The sequence below is a fragment of the Panthera leo genome, chromosome D4 (assembly GCF_018350215.1).
Source record: "Panthera leo isolate Ple1 chromosome D4, P.leo_Ple1_pat1.1, whole genome shotgun sequence".
Taxonomy (NCBI): Eukaryota; Metazoa; Chordata; class Mammalia; order Carnivora; family Felidae; genus Panthera; species Panthera leo.
The window spans coordinates 62,802,197-62,828,151 of record NC_056691.1 but is presented as its reverse complement, the minus strand read 5'-3'; the positions used below and the strand labels follow the sequence as shown (position 1 = coordinate 62,828,151).

The 25,955-nt window shown below is 38.5% G+C and overlaps 1 protein-coding gene across 6 annotated transcripts in view; it reads right to left on the bottom strand.

Moving 5' to 3' along the window:
• PLPPR1 (phospholipid phosphatase related 1) overlaps window positions 1–25,955 on the bottom strand; it is a 590,963-nt gene that overhangs the window by 337,293 nt on the left and 227,715 nt on the right. Inside the window, exon 1 of one of the 6 annotated variants that reach the window (XM_042913310.1) lies at window positions 16,222–16,279. The exons of the other annotated variants lie outside the window; for them this stretch is intronic. The gene's annotated coding sequence lies outside the window, so the exon portion shown is untranslated. Of the gene's footprint in view, window positions 1–16,221; window positions 16,280–25,955 lie in introns of those variants that run through there. 6 annotated transcript variants of the gene reach the window in all.

Here is a 25,955-nt window from a genome sequence, read left to right as displayed (position 1 = left end):
ATTTGTATATATATGTATATATATATGTATATATATCCCTATATATATAATAACACATAGATTCCTTTTCCAGGACTTTGAGCACTGCCTGCTGAAATGGAACCAAAGGTTCCATCCATCTTGGGAGAGCGGGGAATCAGTAGACTCTGTCTAAAATTGGAATAAAGATCATTGAAGTCTATTAGAAGGCCAGTCACCTCCTAGGCTTCTGCAGCTCAGCTGTACAAGTGCTGCCCCAATGAAGAGAAACAGGCTCGTCTGTGTCAAGAGTCACAGTGCATTCCAAAGGCAGCTGAGATCTGGAGGCGGAGTTGTGACTTCTGTATTGCAGTGTTTGAAGACAACCTGACAGAGGTCACTGGTCACCTGCTCCCTCTGCCAGTGTGTGAAGTGGACACACTGCTGTGCCTGGTGCCACGTCCACTACCCCTTACTCCGAAGGGGCAGCTCTTTCTCCCTCACTCATAAAGCAAGTCTCCTAATAAAGTCTTGGTTATTATATGGGATTTTGTGACTTTAAAGCACTTTCTAAGTATTCAATGCTAAGACTTGTGGAGTGGTAGAAGAAAAGGAGTGGAACGTCAAGAGCCCTGTATTCAGCCATGCTTCTGACAGCAGTGGCAACCCTGGCACAAAGATGAATTCCCTGTGCACAAAATTCAAGTCAAACTGTAAATCCAATCATTCATCGAAGTTCAAACAGTTTTCTATTTACCTAGGACTATTAATATTCTTATCTAATAACTACAGATGAAAGCTGGCATTTATGTAAAGACAAAATAATTAATTTACAGGAATAAAGAAGTTTGAGTATCTTGAAAATGGTGACGACTTTTTTCCTTCAACTGTAACTTTTTTTTTTAATTTTTCTTTTAGAGAGAGAGAGAGAGAGGGCAAGTGGGGTAGAAGGGCAGAAGGAGAGGAAGAGAGAGAATCTTAAGCAGGTTCCACACTCAGTGCAGAGTCCAATGCGGGGCTCAATCTCACAACCCTGGGATCAAGACTCGAGCTAAAATCAAGAGTCGGATGCTCAACCAACAGAGCCCCCCAGGCTCCCCACCAACTGTAACTTTAAATGAGAAACAAATTATACCAATAATATTACAGGGATGAAAAACCAGTAGAAGCTAAAGTTGAACAATCCCCAGAAAGAGAGTGCTCCTTGAGAAAACCAGCAGAAGGAAAACTTAAGGTGACAAATACCACCAAAGGCTTTTAGAACCAACTGTCGCATTTTTAGGAGTCTTCAGCAATCATCACTAAAATGCAGTAATCACAAGGGGAAAAAAGACACTAGAAAAACATAAAACTCCCAAATCAGAATCAAGAACTAAGTCTCTGTAATTGCAATGTAGTTAGTATTCACTTACATATAGAATGATCCTGACAGAGGTGAGGTGATCGTAACAGTGAAAACCAGTATGTACTAGTTAACGCCATGTCTGGAACAGAGTAAATATTCAGTAAGTGATAACTGTCATTATTTTTAAGTTTATTATTATAGCCAATAGCAGAGAAAAGCAGAACTAAAGTCAAGGACAAACTACTGTAGAAATCCAGCAAACAACAAGTTCTATTTTTAGTGGGTTTACAGATGATGATGATGATGATGATGATGATGTCACTCTAAAATAGAGAAGAACTACAAAATATAAAACAAAGGGAGTAAAAGAAACATGAGATCCTTTCTAAGTTGGAATTTAATATTAAGTGACTTTGACCATCTCTACTGTGGCAATTATCATGGTAAGAGTTCTGTCCATTCTAAAGACACACCAAAAAGCCACATATACTTTCAGTCCACAGTTGCAACCTAGAGGCCCCAGCACATAGGCTCTGTCTTCAGGTGTCCTGCTTATCAAGAGTTAACCTTTGCATCCACATGCTGCCCCTAACTAAGAGAATGAAAAAGAAATCTTCCCTGATTAAGAAAACTGCAGGTGTTGAAGTATGTTGATGTTTGAAAAGGATATGGTAATATAATACAGTTCTTTAAAATTTTATGTAAATATCCCTAAATTAACCTGTTATTACTTTCTTTGAAAATTGAGAGACAATGATGAGGATTATAAGAAATGTCTCCTAATTTCCTTTGCTTTTAAGTAACACAAATTTTCTCATTTTCCATCAGTGACGTCACAAATACGTGTCTCTATGTGGTACACCAGTTGACTTCTAAGAAATCCTCATACATGGTCATTGCAATCCAAAGTTGTACTTCCTCATTTGGGCTAAGTTTTCACTTTTTCAAGTTCATGTCAAACTAACAGTACAGCATTTATCTGGAAAAGTAAAAATTACTTTTTCCATTTTTATTTTCATAGATTTTTATAATCTTTTGTAAAACAAACAAAAAAAAGGTATGGAAAATATTGAAGCTTCCAAAATGCTCCTAGATTTCCTTACTGTACAATATATACACTATTGCTAAGTAGGAAATATATCCTGTCCAATAACTATTCTAGATAAATAAAATAAATTTGAACTCCTCTTACTATAAAAAATATTGGTCTGATGAAAATATAAAAAACTTTCTCAGAAGAACTATAATCAAGCTTAAGGACCCCTAGAAGTCCTTAAGTGACCTAGAAATGGACAGTGATGAAATACAGAAGGCTGATCTCTTGATCTCTCTGAACCAACTCATGGTAAACATTTACTATCTGACTTCTAGAGATTCAGAAATTCAGAACAGAGTTAGACACAGGCCCTGGTCTCAAGGAGCTCACAGCGTAATATGTAAAGTAAGAATAATGATAACTCTTATACTACTTGGCACTGTCCAAAATACCATGGTTTCCTTAACAGTTTCTTTACAAACCAAGAGCTTCATCTAGCACTTTCCTGAAAGGCCCCTCTTATTCTGGAGAGTTGTCTGGAAATGTTTTTCAGGTAATTGTGGTATTTATCTGAGAACTCAGGTGGATAATACTTTGTTATTGCCTCCAGGACACATTCAATCTGCGTTGCCTATGCCCTGTTTCCTTTGCTTTATGCACTGCTTTGTCTCTTCATTCCCACATTGGTCTTGACTCTTTGGAGCTTCTCTTCCTACCTGAGCTCATCCTTGCCTAGGATTCAGAACTTGGTTTCTCTTCACACCACACCTCATGGGTGCCTCCTATTCTCACTCATTCCCTTATTGTTACGGATCTTGGAACTCCAACTGGGCCCGAGCTCTGGGCATTTTCTCTCATTCCTGTTGGAGTCAGGGAATCTTCTCAATGAACTCAATGTAATGAAGTGAGAAATTAGAAAAATGCAGAAACACTTAAATTGATCCCACAAGGACATTAAATTGCCAAGTACTTGAGCAATTCAAAGTTAATAGCAATGATGACAACCATCATTTATCCTTAGGTACTCTATCCCTATTTACAGGTAAGGAAATGAGTTCGCATGGATTAAATAACTTGCCCAAATTCACACAGCTTGTAAATGTGAGAGATGGAGCTAACATTCAATCCCAAATTCATTGAGCTCCAAAGCCTACTCCACGTAAGATCACATAGTTTTTTTTTTTGTTTTATTTTTAAGGACAGTATCACCAGTATCGCTAGATTTAATTAAGATGGCAAATACTATAACAGAGGTGCTCAAGGCCACTGCCATTCAAGATAATAACTACTCTAGATAAACCAAAGCTAATACCAAATGCTTACTATATACCAGGTATGAGGCTATATTCTTTACAAAACCATCTCATTTAAACCTCAAAAATAACCCTATAGTATACACACTACTATTATGCTCATTTTACAAATGAAAAGAAAAACCCAAGACTCAGAGAAGTTAAGTAACTTGCTGAGTCCCAAAGTTATTAAGTAGTAGGGCCGAAATACCTTAAATCGGGAGCCTAGCCTAGTCATCATGTTTCCTCATCCTACCAGCCAATCTGCCCATTTGTCCGCTTGACAGATGTGAGGGAATCCAACCTCGAAAGAGACTCAACCAATCACCCTGCTTCAGTGGCATCCCTACCCTCCTCACCATTCCTGCAGCTTCCAACTCAATATACAAGATCAGTCCTTGATGACATAAGAAGATCTTACCCATAAATGTAACTAGTAAAAATGAGTCCTCAGGCAAAGTCTGAGTTAGACTTTTCCTTACTCCTTTCTATGCAGAGGTTGTCAATATCCTTGTAAAGACATAAATCTCTATATCATAATTTAGGAGTGCTATAATTTGTTTCCAAGCTGGAGGAGATATAAAACATAAAGTGCCTAAAAGGTATGAACTGGCAAGAGAGAGAAACTCTCACTAGAAAAGCCATATACATTTGACCATTATAATGATATATTTTGATGTTGTTTATGGGAGTATCACTCAGACTGTCATCCATTGACCTAATTGCTTTGCAATCATTTGGGGAAGCTTTAAATGCAGATACCTAGGCCTCCCTATGTCTGTCTCCAGAAACTCTGGAGAGGAGAAGAGGCTTGGTCATCTTTATTTAACAATTAACAAGCTCCACCGGTGTTCTGAATGTGGATGCACACCAGAGCAACCACTCCACCCCATGTGTTTATATGATCTTAACTATAATTTGGTTTTGCAACTGTTGGACAGATTAAGGATTGAGACTTATGTTACTTTAGAACTGACAGAATAATTTAATATTCTTATTATCAGAATAGCTTAGAGATGTTATGTATACATTCAAATATTTATGTACTCAATTATCGAGGCCCAGCACCTGCATGCACACATGGGCTCATATTCACACCCCCCAGAATACCACTAAAAGTAGCAAAATAAATCAGGTCGAGCATATTTTTTTCTTGCTTTTTATATCACACTGATTTTTAAATGCATTAATCCAAGTACTGCAGAGAGATGCTAATCAGTACTCTGAGAACAAAGGGTTTTATACTCAAAAAAAGCTTGGGAAACGGCTCTGCTAAATCCTTCTCCTGAGGATTCACAAAACATACTAAAGATTTGAGATGCTCTAGAGTGAAAAAGAAACTTGCTAACTTCGTTTAATATTTAACAAACTTACTTGGGTAGAGGATAATCTTTTTCTTCTTTTCAGCTCATTCTTTACCACCAATTTACTTAGCTCTGAATTCATTTCCTCAATAAATGTATGTTACAAATATATGCAGCAGCCATAAGCTAGGCAGTGTGTTAGATTCAAGGATAAAATGGTGAATAAGCTAGACAGCCTATTCAATATCCACATTCATTACCATGTGAAACTTGTCAAATCACAAAGTTTCCTCATAACCCAAGGGGCCCTGATGCAATGCAATCCACTTTATTGCCTCAGTTCCACCACTGACCTTACTTCGGTTACAGTTTACAAGAGACTGAGTATCTCCAAACAGACTTAGAGCAGCTCCTGAGCTGGGCATGACAAGCAGAGGGAGTCCCCAGATAGTTGCATACCCACATTAGCTCGACAACAAGTACAGTATTATAGGATCTGTCTTGGTGCGCTTGAATGCACAATAAACCAGGCATTTGAAGTAGTTGTTACAACAAAATTTAATCCATAAATTTTATGCTGGACAGTAGTTTTTTCATAGCATGGAATTCTGCCAATGATCTATAAGGCTTTTTCAAATATCCACTGTCAAATGAAGTAGGTAATTGCGGTATTTATCTGAGAACTCAGGTGGACAATGCTTTGTTATATACTTTTGTTGTTGTTGGATTATTTTCCTCCTGAAATAAGGAACACTGAACAAGTCCACTAAAGGAGCAGGTCTTCATATTATTTACCTCATTGCATTAGGAGTGACTGAAATAATGTTAAATCATTGGCTCATGTAAGACTTGATTTGGGGGTTTTATCTATTTCAGGGACCATTCCAATGATAGGTACTCCAGGCTGTAAATTCTACATATGTCCTCATATGTAAATTCTTTGTATGTCCTCACGTGTGCTACAATTCAGGCGATTATGATTTTGTTTTTGCAAAAGATGCCTTCTTCAAACATGGAGAATCTGTACCCTGTAAGATGCTTTATGACTGTGAAACATTAGACTCTCCCTTCGCTCTCTCCTATGGCAGAGGAGAGTGTAGCAGGAATTTAAGAATTGAAAAGGGATCAAAACCCAGGTCATTTACCCATTTGTGTAGTGATCTTTCTGCACGGTTACGTATTCTATGTTGCCCAGGTATAATTTAACCACGTGTAACTAAACTTGTGACAACATAAGACCCTTGTAACCCTCAGGAAGAATAAGTTGACTCACTTTGGCACCCTGAATTCTAGACATCAGCTATATCTGCCCTGCTCATCAACACAGTGACACATATTGCTGCCCTATCATCCACACATCTACATTATGGCTATTAGCTTTGAATCCTCAGGTGTTTCTCCCATTTTTATCTGGCCAAATAATGCAATGCTTTGTCTTGAAATGTGAACAAAATGGACAAAATCACCTAGACTAAACTGAATATGCTTGCTTCTTTGAAAATGTTTATTTGAACCAACAGCATTATTCTCCATCTATTTATTCAAGAATTATTTGGTGAAAGTCTCCTATCTGCCAGATATTTCCGCTAGGGGCTAGAGATACAGCAGGGAAAATAAGACAATGCCCAGAATTAAAAGTATATTTTATGTAGCCATATGAGGTTCGATTCTGAAGGTGCAAAAATGGAGAGCACCTTAGTTTTGAAGTTGCCCAGTAGTTTGGGTCACGTAGGCCTATCAAACTCTCCCAAGTTCACTCCTACTCCAGCCCAATTTGGGGATATTTATGGAACCCTAACTCCCAGCTAAAGGACTTGCAAAAGGAATCCTGTGTAGAAAATATAAAGGGAAAAAATGAGACTCTTTTGGAAGGAAGGTTTTTTTAAAGAGATATTTGAAATGGAAATGGAGTTAGATGACCTAATTCCCTCATGCAAGGGAATGTGGTGCACACGGTCACGTCTAATGGTTGAGAAGTCTCTACCATAAGCTGGCCATCAGAGGTACCACTCTGCCAATGTAAAGTTCACCATTTAACACAAAAATGGAAAAAAAAGTGCAAGTTGTGCTTTGCCTTTTATACTCTGAATTTTGAGAGCTACCATCTGGTTTTTAAAGAGAGAAAACAACATGAGTAGGAAATCAGAATTCCATTACCAAATGGCTAGATTTCAGTCTTTTAGTAGAAAGACTTGAAATTTTTATATCCATCATTTATTTACCTTTTAACATGTGGGTTTATTTGTATTTATTATTTTTCATTTAAAAAGATCATAAAAACCATTTTGAGTCTTCTAAAGTGCTCTTAGAGAGTATGGTCTAAAATATAAATGCAGTATGTGTATGTATTTGCACACAGAAAACTTTATAGCACTAAACAATTCATCCTTGTAACTTGTTTGTGATAACACTTTATGAGGTGGCTTTAAACAAGAGGTAGAAGAAACTGGAGCTATTTGTGTTTTTCTCAAGAGAATAAAAGCTTTTTCCTTGAGTTCTCTGATGCATGTAATGCTTGAGATTTACAGAAATAGCACCCATTTCCCCTGAGAATAAAATCACCCTCAGGCAGAAAAATAACTCTGCAACAGGTAACTAGCAGAAAGTCTTTTTCATCAGCTCCTCAAGAGCTACAGAAATTTGAAAAAAAACTATTTCAAATTACGTTGCAAAAGCACATGTTTCCTTAACAGAGCGGACAGTTTGTTGTGTTCCACCACTAGAAATGGCCCTGAATTACTGAAGTCGCCTCTCTACCTTGCCCTCTGCTCTCCATGGTCCATTCCTCTACCACATTGAAATCCTACAGTTCCCAAGGAGGCTCTTCAATAAGGATGACTGTTCACAGTCTCACCAGTCAGCTTTCCTGTTGTTTACATCACTGGGAATCCCACCAAATGCTCCAGGCATTCAGGAACATTGACACGTAAGTAGGGAATGAAATCCTCCCTCCTTTCCAAGACAAAGCTGCCTCCTCACCAAACTCTGGAGTTTCCTTCCAACCTCTCTTCAACTCCTTCAGCCCGGTTCTCCCCCACCGGACATTAGCATCCCAAGGTCTGTCCAAAGCATCTTTTCCCCTCTCACAGCATTGGACTCTCAGCCACTCCCTTGTTTCTGACACTCCCCACTTCTGTGGCTTCCCCATCACTTCTCAAAGTGTTTCCTCAAAAATGCCTGACTTTCCTTCTCAGCTTATCTTGGTTTCATGTCTTTTAAATGTTCCTGTTCCTATTCCTGCTGTTTCATCCCCAGTCTTCTTTCCTGTATCCTCTCCTTATGCTGGGATTCCTTGGGCAGGTCACCTCTCCTCTGTCATCCTGTTTACACATTCATGGAGGGAAAAAAGATACTGGACTAGATAAACTTTGAGATTTAATCCCACCCTCACATTTTATGATGATAATTCAGAGGGAAGAAATGACAGTAGAGGAAGAGAACTACATGTCCTGGATAGGAAAACTGTGGACTCAGAAGAAGGAGCCTCAGGAAGCACATCATGAGAAAACTGGGTTCCACAGCTCAGAACAGGGCCTAGGAAGGGCCTTACAGTGAGGCCCCAGCAGCCCTGTGGATCCCCATCCCCTTTGGGCCCAATTTAGATTCTCCAAGAAATATCACAGGCAGTTTGGAAAGCAGAAATAAGTCACAAAAGGGAGGCCTCAGTGTCTGGAGAAAGGATCTGAATATACTGACCCCTTGTCCTTCCTTCTTGATCCAGAAAAAGAAAAGCAAGGTAGAAGCAACACTCTCGAGAAGGCTATTCACAGCTCACCTGGTTTTGCTCCGGGAATCCTATGCATCAGACACCAGACTCCAATATTCAATTAGGGCTCACCCATGATTTAAAACTGGCTAAAGTATTCTTTAATCAAGGACTCTATAAGGAAAACAAGAGGCTGCTTGATAATGCAAGTGTTCTGGAATGAAAACTACACACACATGGTTTATGGGTGACTTACACATAAAAATTAAAAAAGAATATTCATTTGGGAGTTGATATAAATGTCCAGCTGTTCCACATTAGAGACCTGGTAAAAAACTTCATCAGATGTAACCAAAGGCTTCTGCCTGTGTCCCCCAAATTCAACCTTGCCTGCATTGGATGTCTCTGTCTGGGGACCCTTAATGCTATCCTCGATCACTGCTGAAGAAGTTTGCCTGTGTCAATCAATCTGTAAAATGCCTGCAGCACATAACTTGTTATGTAAGGGTTAATAATTACAAGGCTATTACAAGACCTGTTCTACAAGATTCAGGTTCCAATAATGTCTTCTTTCTTTTTTCCCATTTTTTCATATTTATTTAGAATGGTGGTTCTCAACTGGGGAACCCCAAGAGACATTTGGCAGTGTCTGGAGGCAGTTTTGATTGTCACACTGGCAGGATGAGTTGGTACTGGCATCTAGCAGGTTGAGGTCCAAGACGCTGCTAAACACTTGACAATGCACAGAACAGTGCCTGTGAAAAAACAATTATCTGACCAAAAATGTCAATAGTGCCAAGGCTGAGAAACTGATCGATAACCAACTCAGAGAACCATATGTCAAGATCCATGGGAAGTCCAGTATCAGTCACCCAGGAACTCTCACCCCTCCTTCCCCTCCTTTTGGGGGTTTACAGTAAGCCTGAAAAGAGATCCACAGAGCTTCCAGTCAGGATGGCAGGCTCTGCCTCTGTCTGTGGTTACTTGATTTGCTCAGGTGGCCACGTAGTACCACTGGTCTGAAACACAAGGGGTTGGTCCTTACCTCTAGTCTTCCCACAACGGCCCCTGATTATCACCAGAAATATCTTGGTGTTGCTGTCAGGATCTGAAGCCACCTAAATTTTTTTTTTTTTTTTTTTGCCTTTTCTAGAAGTGAGGAGAGTCAGGGCCTTAAGTATGTTATGCCTTCATTAACCTCCTACGGGGTAACTCTACATGTCTTTCAATTCTTGCTGATGAGGCCACAGCAGTGAAAAAGCAAAGCACAAGGTAATCTCCCAGAAGGCCCATCTGCTATGTTAAATTCTCAGTAACTTCCCTGATTCTGGTAATGACTTGTCTCACTCTTCCTGCCTGGCACTGTCTTGGACTCTGCCTGTCTTCTCCCAAACTAAGGCCCCTGAGTCCTGAATTCTGCCCATGGAAATACTGCACATGTTTACCAGCCAAGTGGGAATGAGGAAAGTGAGAAGATCAGCCCCCTTTGGCGAGAAGGGTAACCCTGATACAAGCCAAGCTGAGCATGGCTCTTCCCGTGGCTTACCTGCCACTACACATCCTCACCATTGGTGATGGTTTAAGATTTTTCCCATTTAGCCATTCAGTATACAATGTGTGTCAACTCCAAGTCTTTGTCAAAATACTTCTATCATGGAATTGCAATGATCTGTATACCCGTTTGTCTTCCCCAAGGGCTTCTGGGCTCTTTGATGAAAATCTGTATCTTAGTCATCTACAAAGTCAAGATAAGGCACAGTGCTGAGCATATAGGAAGCACTTAGAATTACAGAGTTAAAAAAAAAAAAAGGAGAGATTGAATAAAATATTTCCAAGTGAAATGTTTGTGAGGGTTTGTAAAGAAAAAGCAGGATGGAAACAGATATCCAGAATTCACAAGGTGATATTTTTATAGGCACCTTAAAAAATCAGCACATATTCTTCTGAAGCTTTTAGCACAATGAAATAAAAATTAGAAACGTATTTTTTTCTTTTGTTCTCTCATGTGGAAATTGTGACAGCAAATAAACTCCTCTTTTATTTTTGGAAGATGGTAAGAAAATGTCACACGTCGTCATTTGAATTATTTGTCTCACAAGGTTAGTTGAAAAGCTTAGCTGTAAGTTCAATAGTAGAGACACTGGGGTAGGCTTTCGGTGGCTTGTCAGCTCTCTCCAAACTCAAGGAGAAAACAACCGGCATCAAAGTGTTCTATGGACCTGTAAACGCAGCTTCTCTCCAAATAACCCACTTTGATGCAAAGGCAGCTTAAAAGCTGTCTGCTTTTAAAGATGGTTTTCAGTCATACAAACGATCTTTCTACTGGTCTCATTTAGCCCAAGGTCAGGGAACTAGTCTGCAAGGGTGTTTCATTAAAAGGAATTCCGATTTTCCACCCTTGAGTATACTTGACTCATAAGAGTGAGAAATGGATGAAGTCATATTTGCACAAATATTTTTACTGATTCTTGGGTCCTTGTCACCAAACTGTTGAACCACCTGAATTAAGTCTCTAGATTAAGTTCGAAGGCTTTATTTTAGCAGATTATAATCTATGTTGGAATCTCCAGTTACATCAGAAAGTGGCATAAAATTATCAATAGAATTTATTTTCATTTATGTTAAAAGATCACCCTTTAAAACAATGGACCCAAGTGAAAGTAATAATATGAAAGTTATCATTATAGCCAATGTAATTATTATTTACCTGTTTACACCTAAGATGTACAAATACAACTTTATATTAATTATTAATAACTCGACCTAATGTCTATTTCTTATTCTACTAAAATGGCAGAAACTTAATCTCAGGTACTTTGGGATCCCCTCCCCTTGCCTTAGAGATGAGTCTAAGTTCTGAGTGACTTATGCAGTGCCATGGCATTTGAGGCAAGGAATGGGACTCTCATCAGGTCTTCAATATCACATGTCCATGCAGATTTCTTCTGAGGTGGCTATTTCCTCTTCTGGTTCTCTGTCATTAATCTGCACAGGTCACCAGTGAAAAAAAAATACCACTAGCTTTTCTCTACCTGCCCCCTTCTGGTCTAATGGTTCTTTCTCCTAATTTTCTATCATTTTATGGGCACAAAATATACTCTCATCTTTCCATGTCATGCTGGGACACCAGAATCTCTGCCGCACTAGCCAAGACCCATTCTTTCTAAACTTACCACATCCATTTCTTATCTGAACCCCAGGCCTCCTCCAGAAAGCAGGATACAGGGTCCATCTCCCTGAAACAATCCATCCCCTTTTCTCCAGTTGGGGTATAAAGGGAAAGCTCTTTTTCATCAACCCTAAAACATTTCTCCCATGCTAAAGTCTTCTCCAGTCACCTTAGAATTTAGGCTTTGGAAGATAATGTCAGTAATATTCCTCCTATCCTGTCCCATCCCTGCCTGTGCAAGGAGCAAAGAACTTCCCAGCTCCTTGAATGGGGAAATGGTAAGAGGTACAGGAAAAAAGGAAGCATCAGGAAGGAAAAAACTGGTTAGCATCTCAAAAGGTTATCTCACCACATTCACCATTTATGAGTGTCCTTCCCTTGTCAGTATTTTTTTTAATTGCCTCCTTTGGTTAGTGCATTTTTGTTATTGTTTTTTATGTTTACTTATCTTTCAATCCAAGTGCAATGTTTGTCATAAAATAGCCTTTTTGGATTATCACTGTGCCTCCTTACAATCCATTCAGATGCTGCCACTTCCCTTCATATATCTAAATATAGTGTTTGGAAGTTTGTGCACAGCTTCATCTATGATTCCTACAGATATTCATCTAGTGATGGTACACTGGCCTGGATCTTCCCTTTAATCTGGTTGCTTCTCTCACCCTCTGTATTCATTACTCAGGGTTCCACCTGTCTCCACCTCTGTTTTCAGTTCTTTGGCTGACAAAACATCCATACAAGTGACTTCTCTCACAGCACAGCATATAATGCGCTGTTTTTCCAGGCTTCTCTCCCTCCTGCAATGCTGTGCTGTGCCTTTGGAATTGTGTTCATCACGTGGATTAGAGAAAGATTTGCCATTTGAAGGTTGACAGACTGGGAGACTGTTTCAGAGTTGGGGAAGAGATGATTCCAGCTCCATCTAGCTTAGAGGTTATTTCATGAATAACTATATAATGCCTCCAAATTTTTCTATTTTTCTGACTTTTCATTATCCCAAAGTAGGTATATAAGAAGGAGATCAATTACAGTTTTTCAATACCTTCCAGAGGGACTATTTCAGGTGCAGCACATGGTACACTGTCTAGAAAGTGCTTCTCAGTTCTTTGTCTTCAATGATGCAATGAAAAGTCAGACCAGATTTTGAACTAGTCTCTTTGTCATTGCCATCAATTTTGTTACTGTTTCATATTCTTTAGGATTTTCAATGGAGTTTTGGTGGCATATCTATTAGGCACATCTAATCTGCCACTCTATAAACCCAAACGTCCTACAGTTGGAAATTTTAGCCATGTCTAACTCCAAACAGCCACACTCTCTGCTACTCTGTGTCGCCATGTAAGGCAGGCCTTTAATATGGTGCATTCAATTCTGCTCCTTAAATACTTGGGTCTATTTCAAAATAGATTCTAATCCTTTATTATAACTTTGAATTGTATTTCCTGAATCCTATCAGAGATCCAGTAGCGAAAAATGTGCTTTGTACACTGTGCAGCCCATACCTCAAAAACATGGGTGGTTGGAAGCAGTTCCGGAGAAAAGTCAGCAAAAATCACATGACACATTGAACAAAGAACTTTAATGAAATATCCAACCTGGGACTCCACAATTGGGATATAATATGGTAAAGGAGGAAAGAATCCAGGCTTCGGCTCTTAATAGACCCAGATATGAATCCCTGCTCTGCCATCTTGAGCAACAATTCTGAGCTCTGGCTTTCTGATTTGTGAAGTGGAGATGATGATATTCACTTTCCAGGGTGACATGGAGACTGAGTGGGTTTATGTGTAAAGGCTTAGACATCCACAGAAGGTACACAAAATATAGTAGTTGTCTTACCACATAAGATAACACTCATTCCAAGTACCAGAATACCTAATTCCAACTGGCTTAATTAATAATAAAGGAGATATATTATGCAGATGGAAAGTTCAAAGATAGAGTAAACTTCACGTGCAATTTAATACAGCAGTTATTTTATTTTATTTTTTAAATTCCAGTATGGTTAACATCCAGTGTTATACTAGTTTCAGGTGTACAATATAGTGATTCAATAATTCTATACATTACTCAGTGCTCATCATGACAAATGTACTCTTAATCTCATTCACCTATTTTACCCACCCTCCTACCCACCTCCTCTCTGGCAACCACCAGTTTGTTCTCTACATTTAGAAATCTTGTTTTTTTGTTTACCTCTTTTTTAATTCTTTGTTTTGTTTCTTTAAAATGTGTTTCTTGTGTTTTTTAGACAGAGAGAGAGATTATGAGTGGGGAAGACGGAGAGGGAGAGAGGGGGAGGGGGGAACAGAGAGAGAAAATGGGATAGAGAGAGAGATAGAGAGAGAGAGTCTTAAGCAGGCTCTGAGCTCAGCACGGAGGACCTCAGGGATCGATACCACAACCCTGGGATCAGGATCTGAGCCAAAATGAAGAGTGAGACGTTCAACTGACTGAGCCACCCAGGTGCCCCTCGCTTGTTTTGTTTCTTAAATTCCACGTATAATACAGCAGTTCTTGATGTTGATCAGAAGACCAACTGTTCACTAAACTTGCTTTGGGTTCCTTCTTCTAGTCAGCTTTGTGTTTTCCCTTGTGCTGACAAAAATAGTTCATCACCTTTTCAAAGGGAGAGATTGAGCATTTGTTCCAGAATTACTAGCAGGAGTCTTGAGATTCACTCTGATTTGTCTGGCCAAGGAGATAAAGTCCAGTGATTGGCTCAGCTTTAGGACTCTGCCCAGGAGTAGGATACAAGACCACTCTTTGCAAACCTTCAGTATCTCTACTCTTTCATTTCCCTTCCATTTCTCCTCCACAACATTCCTTCTAAGGAAACCTTTTCTTGCCTGGGTTTGGGAAATGAAGAAAGGGACCCCCCTCTCTTCAAACTCTCAAATATTTTATCTGTGTCTAGAGTTCTTTACAGATTTCCAAAAATTTAGGTCTTGGGAACCAAAGCCAGAAAATTCTCTTTGTTTCTAGATCTTACCCCAGCATATCCCTCCTTGATGACAATGATCACCTGATTTAATTTTTCCTTTCCTAAAGTCAAGGAGTTAGAAAGTCTTGCAATTATTTAAGTCAAACACATTTGTCCGTGGAGACAAGATACACTACACACATAATACTTATTTCAGTAATGATCAGCATTTTCATCTTTATGTGATTTTTCTTACAGCAGTCTCAGTATTAGCAATAAACTCTTAAGTACCACTTTGCTGATACTGTTGAACAAATAAAAAAGGACATTTCTAATCCCCAGCCAACAGGTACAAGGACTTGAGCATGCACAAAATCTTGATACACTCCTCAAGGAGTCCTTGTGGGAGCCCCACTAACTCTTGGTTCGGATTCCTATTAGCTAGTATGGCTGAATCTAGATATTATAGTTTTTATAAACTGTTTGGGATTTGATAGCTGAACCCAACAACCTTTGTTTGGGATTCTCCCTTTGTTCTTGTAGTTAAAAAAGAAAACCAGTAACAACAGCAAATGACTGAGAGATTAAAAAGGACACATTTTTCAATTCCTGGTCAGTGGAACCAGAACTATATTTAGTTGCTTATCTTGAGATATTTTGACTATTGTTTGTCCAAACACAACACTGCTTCAGCAGATCTGTGTGTAACCATCAAACACATCCACACACAGAAAGACAAATAAGCAAAACTTCCCGGCATCTAAAATGGCTCACTTTTCTTCCCCAAATTTGAAAGACTGGCAACATCATAATTTATGTACGGCACTTAGCATATACTCAAGACGTGGTACCATCCTTTTGAGTATTAGTATGTGAAGAAAGCTGTATATTCTTCCTAAACTCCTGGTCTGGGCCTTCAAATCTATTTCTCAATGCAGCCCCAGTGGGTGGTGGTAAGAATTTGTAGTGGAGGCCCTAACTGCAATTGGATACATGGGGCTTTTCAGTGCTGCAAATAGGAGAACTGTGTTTGCCAGATCATTTTAAACACTGTTCTATGCTGCTCAAGCTGTATTATCTATGTGTTAATGTTGGTTTTGGCTGCAGTTTAAAGGTAGGGCCCCTTATTCAAAATCACCATATTCAAGAAGTTTAATAAATGATAAACCAAAGGAAAATATATCAAACTTTGAAAAATAAGTAATCTGGTAGCTCATAACTATAGTCCTCAAGCATCCTTGAAGATGATGAACCATCCCTAGAAGTTGCCAAATCTTAGATGGGAAGTCGGGTCCAGGCATATAAGTGAATATGTGGACAACCCACAAAGGTAACAATTCCTGACATTAGATTCATCTTCTGTACACAGAACCCTTTTAACCAAGCTTTTTTCTTTAAGAGTTTGCCTATAGCAGTGGTTGGCACAAAATGGATACTTAATATATATGTGTTGAGTGAATAAATAAGTGAATTTTGCTCTGTTCTCACCTTCCAATCACCTTCAGCCCAAGCAATGGCCTTCAACATTACAGATTTTCAGACAGATATGCAAAGATCCTAAAATGAAAACAGATGTCCACTAAGTCACATGCTAAAAGAATCCATCTTTTCACCCATAACACATTAACCCAGAAGAGATTAAGTACAAACATGCTGCCAAAACCAGTCCCAATCTATTTATCAATTTAGAATAGTTAAAAGTTAAGTGTAAAAATGGGAGTCATGGGGGGGGGGGATGCAACATGAATGTCTCATGTTTTTCATTAGATTTTCCAACCTGGGACAGTCAAATGCAAATTACAAATAGGAGAAAACAAGTCGTGAGCAGACCAAAAAGTTACTCCAACCTCATCCATCAATCTACTGCTGTAAACCCCTGGAATAGAAAGACAAGCCCAATCCTCCTTAGCCTACCAGGCTGCATTCATCTGCCCCAAGACTAAGGGTCTGCACTCTGGCCTCTCCCCTAAGTCCTGTACCCTAGCCCTACAGCCACCAGAGACATGATAAAACTGTAGACCAACAGTTGAGAATATGAGTAAAATATTAAGTGGTCCAACAAAATAAACCATTTTCCCAAGGAGTGCATTAAACCAACTGTATATTTCACAAATCAGCTTTTCTAATAGGGTTCAGTAGTTATAAATTCACCAAAACAACAGACTTAATAACAGGAACAAAGGAAGAACAAGAAACAGGAAGGAAGAAAGGAAGGGAGGGAAAGACAGAATGAGGGAGAGGGGAAAGAATTTAATTTTTATTTTCTTTTCCAGTTTAAAAACATCATAGGTGATAACCATTCACCCCTTTCTAAGAGGCTGAGTAATGTAAATAACCCTTGAATTCTAAGTTATAATTTGGAAATAAAGAAACCTCCATTTCTTAAAAACTAAGTAAACAGATCCCTCAAAGTAAACCAAATCGTGAGCTGAATTATTCACAAAACTCAAATGGACTGTTTATTTTTATATAAACAGTTTTTAATTTCATTTTCAACTCATCTCATTTATGTCCCCTAAAGTCCCTCTTCCTTGATAATAATCATTACTTGGCTAGGTTGTAGCCTTGTGAAAACATTATCAGCCAATTTATCTGCTGATGGGAAATCGGGGGCATGCTTGCCTTATGAGATTTCAAGGAATTAAGTAGACTAACTTTTGAAGCTTTTCCTTATGTTTCCTTTCAGAATAGTACTAACTGTAGAATAAATGCATTAAAAAGAAAAGAAAAGAAAAGAAAAGAAAAGAAAAGAAAAGAAAAGAAAAGAAAAGAAAGAGAAAGAAAAGAATTTTTCCACCTCTTCTTTATTTATTCAAATATAGCTTGAATTCAACAGGCTTCATTTGAAAAATCATTGATTCCCTGGATTGAAGAGATTATTGCCTGTGGGACTTTTAATTTCTCTTTGAAGGAAAAAAAAAGATACTTTGATTCAGGATTTAGGCAGTAAAAGAGCAACTTATCTGATTTTAATACTTTATTTTTTAGGAGCAGTTTTAGGTTCACAGCAAAATTAAGAGAAAAGGACAGAGAAAAGGACAGGACCGCTGTCCTCTCACACACATATCCTCTCCCATTGTCAACATCCCCACCAGAATAAGACATTTGTTACAACTGATGAACCAACACTGACACATCATAATCACCCAACTCCTATTTTCTCCTAGTCTGTGGCTTGTCTTCTCATTCTCTTGACATTGTTTTCCACAAAGCAGAAGATTATTTTTTTGTTTTTAGTCAGGTCTAGCCTATCAATTGTTTCTTTCATGCATCAAGCCTTTGGTGTTGTATCTAAAAAGTCATCAGCATACCCAAGGCCATCTAGGTTTTCTCCTCTATTATCTTTTAGGAGTTTTATAGTTTGCATTTTACATTTAGTTCTGTGATCCATTTTGAATTAATGTTGATGAAGTTTCATGTCTATTTTTTTTTTTTTTTTTTGCATGTGGATGTTTAGTCCAGCACCATTTGTTGAAAAGACCATCTTCCAAATGTTACAATCCACATGACCTACTCATTTCAGCCACCCTTTGTCACTCTCAAACAAGCTTTACTGAGGGTGGGCCTGCACTATATGAACACGACAGGGGCAAACAGACCAACCTACATAAAATCTCACTCTTGTCTTTCCAAGCATGCTTATATTCATCCTTTTCTTTCCTTCCTATATTCTTTATTTAAATTTTCCCATTATTTATTTATATTCTTGTTTTAAGCTTCTTCAGATTCTTATTAAGTCAACACCAAACGAACCAACCTACAAGATATTTAGGTTTCTTTTTTTTTTTTTTAACTTTTTTAATGTTTACTTTTGAGAGAAAGAGAGACAGAGTGTGAGCAGGGGTGAGGTAGAGAGAGAGGGAGGTACAGAATCTGAAGCAGGCTCCAGGCTCTGAGCTGTCAGCACAGAGCCTGACGCAGGGCTCGAACTCACGAGCTGTGAGATCATGACCTGAGCCAAAGTCGGACCCTCAACTGACTGAGCCACCCAGGTGCCCCAAGGTATTTAGGTTTCTTATAGCTCAAAAGACATGTTTATTTTTTTTAATATTTATTTATTATTGAGAGATGGAGAGACACAGAGCGTGAGCAGGGGAGGGGTAGAGAGAGGGGGAGACACAGAATCCAAAGCAGGCTCCAGGCTCTGAGCTGTCAGCACGGAGCCCGACGCGGGGCTCAAACTCACAAACTGAAAGATCATGACCTGAGCCGCAGTCGGTTGCTTAACCGACTGAGTCACCCAGGTGCCCCTCAAAAGACTTGTTTAAAGACTAATTTTCTGAAGGTATAATCCTCATCAGCCCTATTAGGAGTTGCACATGCTTAAGGTAGGAATGAAACATTTTACATCTTTAGCTCATTTCACTTTCCTTTGAGGGATGGCACTGTGGGTGTGGCTGTCACCCATGATTCATTACCACTTTTTAAGACTGTGTTTGTTTTGGGGGCACCTGGGTGACTCAGTCGCTCTTGATTTTGGGTCAGGTCACGATCTCACAGTTCATGGGTTTGAGTCCCATGTCAGACTCCACGCTGACAGTGTGGAGTCGGCTTGGAGTTCTCTCTCCCCACCCTCTCTCTCTCTTTCTTACTCTGCCCCTCCCTTGCTCACTCTCTCTCCAAAAAAAAAAAAAAAAAAAAGACCGTGTTTGTTTTGTAAAAACAATGCAGTTTTCAGCCTTCTGAATTCTCCCATATTTATCCAAAGTGACCTGGTTTGAGGTTATAATTTAGAATGATACTATAAGTTTATATCTTGTCTTTGCTCTTGGGTTAGCCCTATTTGAGCTCATCTAGAAGCTGGTTTATTATCTCATGCAATCTATTCTCCACATATGACCTTGTTGCATTTGTTCCATCCCTGCAGCCCTGATAGACTTCACCAAAATTGACTGCACTTTAGTTGTGGCCTCACATTTGGGTTGATGAAACAACTCAAAAACCCTCAGTGTGGCATCTTGGAGTTGATCTGAGTTTCCCAATCACCTAGGAGATAGGAAATTGCCCCTACTTGGCATATTTGTGTTTGGCATTGATTGAATTTGATGACACATTTACCATACTCTCAGAGGACATTCTTCAATGTTTAATCATTTTCCAAATCCTTTGGTCTTCAACACATTGCTGACAAGAGTGCTACTTATATAGTAGATTAAGTAATAGCTTTCAGCAGTCTCAACCAGTCTAAAGAAGGCTGCTACACAACCTCTTTTTGTTTTTCCAGTTTATGTTCATAACACTGTATCAATTTTCTAAAAATTAGCCCTTTGTGCTTTGGGGTTTTTTCCCCACTCCCCTTCACCCATTTTGCCCATCCTCCCACCCCCTTCCCATCTGGCAACCATGAGTTTATTCTCTGTATTTACGGATCTGTTTCTGCTTTGTTTGTTCATTTGCTTTATTGTTTAGGATCCACAAAGTGAAATCATATGACATTTGTCTTCCTCTGTCTGAGTTATTTCACCCAGCATAATACCTTCTATGGTCCATCCATATTGTCACAACCTTTCTGTTTTATATCGGCAGTACTGGCATGGTATACATTGATAACAATTAATGGATTAATGTTATTAAAAGTTGCATTTATTTTTTTAATTACCACCTTTATTGTTGCCAAAAAATAATTTCTGAACTTAACAATCATGCTCTTGGGAGAGCAACACCCACTTGTTTGTGTATTACCTCATACTGATATTCCAAAGATAAAATAAACTCATAAAGTGAAGCACCTAGAATAGTATATGATCTAGAGTAAATTTCCAGGAATGTTAGCTATTATATGCATTTTAAAATACTTTGTTGCTTCCTCGATTTTTAGTTTGGTTTGCTCTTTTCAGAGTATCGATTGGTTGAAGTAATCATACCAAAATCATGCTCCACTGACCCTTAAGAAAACATAGAGAAAACATCAACCAATAGTACCTGAAGGCAGCCTAACAAAGTTATCCTCAACTGTACCTTGGGAAAATACATTGACAACCACGCCTAGCTGAGCCTTGGAGAAACATACCTAAGCCTTTTTAATGGAGAGGTATCTTATTTTGTGGGTGCTTCAAACTCTGAGTCAAGAGAATTCCTTAAAGCAATGACATATTTTGTTTAGTTGAATCTGGAAAGACTGGGACTTGTCTAAAATACCTGACAGATATTTAATAAATACTCATCAACAATCACTTCTTGAAACAGGAAATTCATTTTTAAAAAGTTTTTTATTGCATACCTGCTCTGTGCTAAGTTGCGGTGGAACCCAGGAGAATAATATGACATTGTTTCTGATTTTAAGAGTTTCAGTGTTTTTGGAGATGCAATTTTTTCAAAAGACAAATGGCAGAAACATGGAGCAGGATAAGCGCTGCTGAGTGTTTATAAGAAAGGAGCTCAATTTTCACTGAAATGTTTGAGGGAGCTTTACAAAAGGAGATGCACATCAGATCATAGAGCCCAACAAAAGAGCACTGCTTATCTTCCAGGTCTGAAGAGGTTAGTATGGTAGGGATCATTTCTCAAAGCAGGTATTTGTGATAGGCATTGTTTAAATTGTGCAGACTGGCATGTAAGTTACGTATATGAGTTTCCTTTGGATTCAATTCAATCAACAAATATTTATTGAGCATCTAATATGTGTCTAGCAAGAACTCATCATAGGGAGCTTGTGGTTTGCTCAGACCTGTATAGTTGAAAACTTCATGTGGGGTGAGGGATCCACCTAATGCATGGCAACTTCATATCCCCATATTCATATACCAGAATGCCCTAGCACATGAAGATGTAAAATTACATGATTATCATGACAATTCTTACACAAATACCCTTGTCTAATTGTTCACTTTAAATCATCATGGGTGAGTTTTATGTTTTATGTTTTTTTCACTTTCAATGTCCTTTATTATTATAATGAATATTTTCTACAAAGATTCCTACTGAGTAGATCAAAATCTTCAAGATAAAAAGCTTCTGCACTGCAAAGGAAACAATCAACAAAACCAAAAGGCAACCGCTGGAATGGGATAAGGTATTTGCAAGTGACACATCAGATAAAGAGTCAGTATCCAAAATCTATAAAGAATTTGCCAAACTCAACACTTGAAAAACAAACAATCCAGTGAAGAAATGGGCAGAAGACATGAATAGACACTTTTCCAAAATCCTATCAGTTTAAAACAGCCACAAATATAGGCCTACTGGGGCTTTCATACCTCATGTTCAAAGCAGCAACTTTGAAATGGAAATTCTAAAATCACATAATCATATAATTCTCTCCTAAGAGTATAAACTTCCATTTTTGGCAAGATATCTAAAATAAGCAGGGAATTTCTTTAATGTCAGTGGCCAGTAAACCACTTACCTCCAGAAAGGTATTTTAAATCTTCATAAGTTAAAAGAAAGAAAGAAGGAAGGACAGAAGGAAAGAAAGAAGGAAGGAAAGTAAGGGAGGTAGACAGATTAGTTTAAAAAGAGAAAACTAGCCTACTGTTCCCCTACTTTTCATTCAGAAATACTGACACTTCCATTCAAGCCAGAAGAAAGGGCATGTGACACGTCCCCAGAGTGAGCACCATGGACCAGAAACACCCCAGCAGCACAGGGAAACTTGTTAGGAATGCAGAACTTCAGGCCCTGCCTCAGACTAACTGAAGTAGAATTTTCTGAATCTGCTTTCAACAAGATTGCCAGGTGATAGATATGCATATGATTCATTGAGAAGTACTTTTTTATGGAACATTAAAATATTTCTGAATTAACTTGAAAATATGGTGCCAGTTAACTCAGCCCTGTGTCCTCAGTTCTTTTCACAGCTAACCACATGTAAATTGGTCCTGCAAAATAGACAGGAATAGTACTTTCATGTTGAAACAACAAAGGATTCTTAACAGGTGCTGACATTCCCTCTTATTCAAATAAATATTGAAGATGCACTTTTAAAATATCAGTTTAAAGAGATGACAAATTGCTTTCTTACCTAGGTAACCTACATGACCATATAGTTGGCTTTCCCATCAATTGTTTCTTTTTTTTTTTAAGTTTCTTTATTTATTTTGAGGGAGTGCATGCATGTGAGTAGGGGAGGGCTGAGAGGGAGGGAGAGAGAGAATCCCAAGCAGGCTCTGTGCTGTCAGATCTCACAAGATCATGACCTGGGTTGAGTCCAACACTTAACCGACTGAGCCACCCAGATGCCCCTCAACTGTTTCATTTTTAAAATTAAAGCCTGAGATATAAATGCAACCTAATAAATACAATAAACAATCAATTACATCATGATGAAAGGAGAACTGGAAAGACTGAGGAAGAAAGAAATACCAAGGAGGTTGAGAGAAATGGAGGGAGCTGCAGAGTCAAAGACAGCAAGTTTCCTGGAACCCCTGCTTCCTTTCTTCTCAGAGTGTTCCTCTCAGACAACCTGCCCCCATGCTTCAGGATGATGGAGCAGAGCTGGATGCAGGACTCTAAGCCAGGTATGCTCATTTACAAGACACTCTCTAGGGCAAATGAAATTAAGTCCTTTATTATTGTAACTGGAGGTATCCAGCCTCTGATGTTAAAGCTTTAAAAAACCTAGAAGTGCCTCTTGTAGTTTGGAAAGATTAATGACAAAAAAGAAGTCAAAGATCTAGCTTACAGTTGTTGTCTTTTTGCAGTTATTAGCACTAACAATTCCCTATGAGAAAGGCACAAACCACTACTTGAATATGGGATTCACCTCTTGTGTAAAAGCAAATTTATAAAAATTCAAATCCAATATCACTTGCTGACTCAGCCACTATGATGAAGACTGGGGAGTTTAATATAAATAAACAACAACCATATAAATCATCAAGAAAGAAAGTATAAAAAGAGCCCTAAAAATAGTGATGTCTTGATAAATGTTTAATGACTGGATGTCTGTAAAGAAAAGCCCTAAATGTATCATTTGCCAATTTCTACGACATAAACGTTCCCAACACAGTGGGTTTTAAGCTACCATTGTGATGTCACGGAACACAGAATTCAGGAAGAGACTCACACAATTAATTGGTTCTCAGAAACCCATAAAAGATGCTCTGGTACACTCCTCAAAATAACTAAATGTGCGTTTCTCTACTCATCGATGATAAGCAATATTTGATCTCTGGTCTACAGATGTATTTATTTATACCAGGAAAAGTCTGGTGGCTCTACTGTTAATCAAAGGTGGCCAGGGGTAAAGTTTAAACTTCAGAAGACCAAGAACATGAATTTTGAAGTCTAGCTTCTCATTTTAGTTTCAGCATATCCAAAAAGGCCTTCAAAAGCCTGCACTTTTATGATATCCTCCTGCACATCAATCACTCCCAAGCTGATGTTTTTAATACCTGTTAAAGATGGGGAAGTACTTTGCATGGCTTATGTTTTGCTTTCTTGAATCTCTTCCCCTGAGTTTCTGTCACTATATTGGATGTAATCATGAATTCTGAGGATAGACATGAAGCAATGGCCATGAATATCTACATTTTGGGGTACTTCATCATAACTTTTGACAGTAATATTCCTCAGGACCAGCAGATAGATTGAAGTTGAGGTAGTTGCCTCAAAATAATTTTAAAGTCGACATTTATAGCATATATAAAGCAGGTGTATAAAGTTATTTGTCATAGACTATATTTTAATCCTGTAATAGAAAATAATTTCACTTATAAGTAAAGTTTAAAACACAAGAAATCACAAAGCCTTATTGCTATACATTGAATTCAACTCATTAGACAAAATCTATTATGCATTTACTGTAGTATACATGAAGAGGAGATTTCTCATTGGAAAGAGTATCTCAGTAACATTTACTTACCCAGTATCTCCCCATCTTTCACAGAAATATTAATGATAACAGATAAAGAAGACAATTCACAAGGCCACTAAAAACTGTCTGTCATGTAACCTAATGCCACAATCTGAGATAAACTAGTAAAGTTATAAGAAATATGCACATGGATTTAGCATATTGACCCAAGCATCAGCTCGTGGCATTAATCAGCCTTGCTCTATAAAAAAAGGACCACATGAAATAAATAGGAAAAATCTACTATAACCCTTGCCACATAATGTGTTTTCTTAGACAAACATGTAGGGCCTGCTCCGAGAAATCATCCCTCTATATAGTACCTTGGAAAGTGGCAATCTCTGAACTACTGAAACTACTTTCTGCCTCCACTGGTATTGTGCTACATCCAGGCAGAGTCTATAAATCCTAGTGAATAACTAGGCAGAATATAGATGGGGGGATTTCTTAATTAGAAATGGCATAGAGCACCCTAAGAAATTTAATGATGTTTTCAATGTCCCTGAATATTAGGCAATGAAAGAGAAGCTTTCACTGGGTTCATGCCTGCTAGAAAATGGAAATTTATCTAGGACCTGGGTACACGAATCTTCCCTCTTCCAACAAGGGAACTGAGGAAGAGATTTGATCTCTGCACAAATAGAGACAACCACATAGGCCAAAGTAATCGCCCTATTTGTTGATAAACACTAAGTCTACATAGATGTTATCTTTAGCAAGGACAAGTAGAGAGGAAATGTCAATATGAAACAAAATAAATATAAAACTACAGAACAAGAGGGAAAAGTAGCATCCAGAAGACCCAGAGAGGGGCATAGCTCTATAATATCATTAAGTGTAGGACCTACAAGAAAATTTCAGGGGCACTTGGGTGGCTCAGTCGGTTAAGCATCTGACTTCGGCTCAGGTCATGATCTCAGAGTTCGTGAGTTCAAGCCCCACATTGGCCTCTCTGCTGTCAGCACAGAACCCACTTCAGATCCTCTGTCCCGCCCCCTCTCTCTGCCACTGCCCTGCTCTCATTCTCCCTCCCTCCCTCTCTCTCTCTCAAAAATAAATAAACACTTAAAAAGAAGAAAACTTCAGAAAATTTCAGGAAAGTATAAAAGATATGTCATGCATAAAACAAAACAAGTCATCTTAAAAGCTGAGATGAGAAGAAAGGGGAAAATGGGTAAGATAAGAACAAAGTGGGAAAACACAATAGCAGAATTTAAGACCACACTGAAGTAGAGAGCAGAAATGATGCCACAGAAAACTGAAGGAGTAATATGGGTAACAAACTTGAAAAGCCTTTTTAGAATGCAGGGAATAAGGATAAATACATGTAAGTAATGAGAGAGGTACTGATACAGAAGAAGAGAACAGAGAAAGAATATTCAGACATTTAGTGATGTTTTGTGATTTTAAAAGAGAGACCAGGAGGGCA